This window comes from Triticum dicoccoides, chromosome 3A (genome assembly GCF_002162155.2).
Source record: "Triticum dicoccoides isolate Atlit2015 ecotype Zavitan chromosome 3A, WEW_v2.0, whole genome shotgun sequence".
NCBI lineage: Eukaryota > Viridiplantae > Streptophyta > Magnoliopsida > Poales > Poaceae > Triticum > Triticum dicoccoides.
Window position 1 is genome coordinate 668,351,948 of NC_041384.1, and position 4,320 is coordinate 668,356,267.

Here is a 4,320-nt window from a genome sequence, read left to right on the forward strand (position 1 = left end):
GATCAAATATCGCACGCTCCCTCTACCATCGAGATTGGTATTAAAACCTAAATAATTGTTATTTGGTGTTTGCGTTGAGCATAGACATGATTGGATTATGTCTATCGCAATACGGATATTCATTTAAAGAGAATAATGGTTACTCTGTTTATTTGAATAATACCTTCAATGGTCTTACACCTGAAATGAATGGTTTATTGAATCTCGATCGTAGTGATACACATGTTCATGCCAAAAGATAGTAATGATAGTACCACCTACTTGTGGCACTGCCACGTAAGTCATATCGGTATAAAACGCATGAAGAAGCTCCATGTGGATGGATCTTTGGGCTCACTCATTTTTGAAAAGTTTGAGGCATGCGAACCATGTCTATTGGTGTATATGCATGAAGAAACTCCATGCAAATGGACCGTTTGGACTCACTTGATTTTGAATCACTTGAGACATGCAAATCATACCACATGGGCAAGATGACTGAAAGCCTCGTTTTCAGTAAAATGGAACTAGAAAGCAACTTGTTGGAAGTAATACATTTTGATGTGTGCAGTCCAAAGAGTGCTGAGGCGTGTAGTGGATATCGTTATGTTCTTACTTCACATATGATTTGAGTAGATGTTGAGTATATTTACTTGATGAATCACGAGTCTGAATTATTGAAAGGTTCAAGTAATTTCAGGGTGAAGTTGAAAGATCGTCGTGACAAGAGGATAAAAGATCTATGATATGATCATAGAGATGAATATCTGAATTACGAGTTTGGCACAGAATTAAGACATTGTGGAAATTGTTTCACAACTAATACAGCCTGGAACACCATAGTGTGATGGTGTGTCCGAACATCATAACTGCACCCTATTGGATATGATGCATACCATGATGTCTCTTATTGAATTACCATAATAGTTTATGGGTTAGGCATTAGAGACAACCGCATTCACTTTAAATAGGGCACCACGTAATTCTGATGAGATGACACCGTATGAACTATGGTTTAGAGAAACCTAAGCTATCATTTCTTAAAAGTTTGGGGCTGCGACGCTTATGTGAAAAAGTTTCAGGCCGATAAGCTCGAACCCAAAGCGGATAAATGCATCTTCATAGGACACCCAAAACAGTTGGGTATACCTCCTGTCTCAGATTCGAAAGCAATAAGGGATTGTTTCTAGAATCGGGTCCTTTCTCGAGGAAAAGTTTCTCTCGAAAGAATTGAGTGGGAGGATAGTGGAGACTTGATGAGGTTATTGAACTGTCTCTTCAACTAGTGTGTGGCAGAGCACAGGGAGTTGTTCCTGTGGCACCTACACCAATTGAAGTGGAAGCTTATGATAGTGATCATGAAACTTCAGATCAAGTCACTACCAAACCTCGTGGGATGACAAGGATGCATACTACTTCAGAGTGGTACGTAATCCTGTCTTGGAAGTCATGTTGCTAGACAACAATGAACCTACGAGCTATGGAGAAGCGATGGTGGGCCCGGACTCCGATAAATGGCTCGAGGCCATAAAATCCGAGAGAGGATCCATGTATGAAAACAAAGTGTAGACTTTGGCAGAACAGCTCGATGGTCGTAAGGCTGTTGAGTGCAGATGGATTTTAAAAGGAAGACGGACAATGATGGTAAATGTCACCATTAAGAAAGATCGACTTGTCGTTAAGATGTTTTCTGACAAGTTCAAGGAGTTGACTGCGATGAGACTTTCTCACTCGTAGGGATGCTAAGAGTCTGTTGGAATTATATTAGCAATTACTGCATTATTTGTGAAATCTTGCAGATAGGATGCCAAAAACCATTGTTTCCTCAATGATTTTTGAGGAAAGGTTGTATGTGATACAACCGGAAGGTTTTGTCAATCCTGAAAGATGCTAATAAGTATGCAAAGCTCCAGCAATCCTTCTAAGGACTGGAGTGAGCATCTCGGAGTTGGAATGTATGCTTTGATGATGATCAAAGATTTTTTGGGTTTATACAAAGTTTATGAGAAACTTGTATTTCCAAAGAAGTGAGTGGGAGCACTATAGAATTTCTGATGAATATATGTTGTTGACATATTGTTGATCAGAAATGACGTAGAATTTTTGGAAAGCATATAGGGTTATTTGGAAAGTATTTTTCAATGGAAAGCCTGGATTAAGCTACTTGAACATTGAGCATCAAGATCTATAAGGATAGATCAAAATGCTTAATGGTACTTTCAAATGAGCACATACCTTGACATGATCTTGAAGGTGTTCAAGATGGATCAGTCAAAGAAGGAGTTCTTGCCTGAGTTGTAAGGTATGAAGTTAAGACTTAAAGCGCGACCACGGCAGAATAGAGAGAAAGGATGAAGGTCGTCCCCTATGCTTAAGACATAGGCTCTACAGTATGCTATTCTGTGTACCGCACCTGAAATGTGCCTTGCCATGAGTCAGTCAACGGGTACAAGAGTGATCTAAGAATGGATCACAGGACAGCGGTCAAAATTAACCTTAGTAACTAGTGGACTAAGGAATTTTCTCGATTATGGAGGTGGTAAAAGAGTTCGTCGTAAAGGGTTACGCCGATGCAAACTTTGACACTAATCCAGATTATTCTGAGTAGTAAACTGGATTCGTATAGTAGAACAGTTATTAGGAATAGCTCCAAATGTAGCATAGTAGTTGCATCTACAAGATGACATAAGAAATTTGCGAAGTACATACGGATCTGAAAGATTCAGACCCGTTGACTATAACATCTCTCACAAGCATAACATGATCAAACCCAGAACTCATCGAGTGTTAATCACATGGTAATGTGAACTAGATTATTGACTCTAGTAAACTCTTTGGGTGTTAGTCACATGGGGATGTGACCTTGAGCGTTAATCACATATCGATGTGAACTGGATTATTGACTCTAGTGCAAGTGGGATACTGTTGGAAATATGCCCTAGAGGAAATAATAAATTGGTTATTATTATATTTCCTTGTTCATGATAATCGTTTATTATCCATGCTAGAATTGTATTGATAGGAAACTCAATACATGTGTGGATACATAGACAACACCATGTCCCTAGTAAGCCTCTAGTTGACTAGCTCATTAATCAATAGATGGTTACGGTTTCCTGACCATGGACATTGGATGTCATTGATAACGGGATCACATCATTAGGAGAATGATGTGATGGACAAAGACCCAATCCTAAGCCTAGCACAAGATCATGTAGTTCGTATGCTAAAGCTTTTCTAATGTCAAGTATCATTTCCTTAGACCATGAGATTGTGCAACTCCCGGATACCGTAGGAGTGCTTTGGGTGTGCCAAACGTCACAACGTAACTGGGTGGCTATAAAGGTACACTACAGGTATCTCCGAAAGTGTCTGTTGGGTTGGCACGAATCGAGACTGGGACTTGTCACTCCGTGTAAACGGAGAGGTATCTCTGGGCCCACTCGGTAGGACATCATCATAATGTGCACACTGTGATCAAGGAGTTGATCGCAGGATGATGTGTTACGAAACGAGTAAAGAGACTTGCCGGTAACGAGATTGAACAAGGTATCGGGATACCGACGATCGAATCTCGGGCAAGTATCATACTGCTAGACAAAGGGAATTGTATACGGGATTGATTAAGTCCTTGACATCGTGGTTCATCCGATGAGATCATCGTGGAACATGTGGGAACCAACATGGGTATCCATATCCCGCTGTTGGTTATTGACGGGAGAGTCATCTCGGTCATGTCTGCATGTCTCCCGAACCCGTAGGGTCTACACACTTAAGGTTCGGTGACGCTAGGGTTATAGAGATATTAGTATGCGGTAACTCGAAAGTTGTTCGGAGTCCCGGATGAGATCCCGGACGTTGCGAGGAGTTCCGGAATGGTCCGGAGGTAAAGAATTATATATAGGAAGTGCTATTTCGGCCATCGGGACAAGTTTCGGGGTCACCGGTATTGTACTGGGACCACCGGAAGGGTCCCGGGGGTCCACCGGGTGGGGCCACCTGCCCCGGGGGGCCACATGGGCTGTAGGGGGTGTGCCTTGGCCTATATGGGCCAAGGGCACCAGCCCCAAGAGGCCCATGCGCCAAGAGAAGAGGAAAAGGAAGAGTCCTAAAGGGGGAAGGCACCTCCGAGGTGCCTTGGGGAGGAGGGACTCCTCCCTGGCCGCACCCTTCCTTGGAGGAAGGGCCAAAGGTTGCGCCCCCCCCCCCCTCTCCCTTGGCCCTATATATAGTGGGGGAAAGGGAGGGCAGCAACACCTAAGCCCTGGCGCCTCCCTCTCCCTCCCATGACACATCTCCCTCCTCCCGCAGCGCTTGGCGAAGCCCTGTTGGAATCCCGCT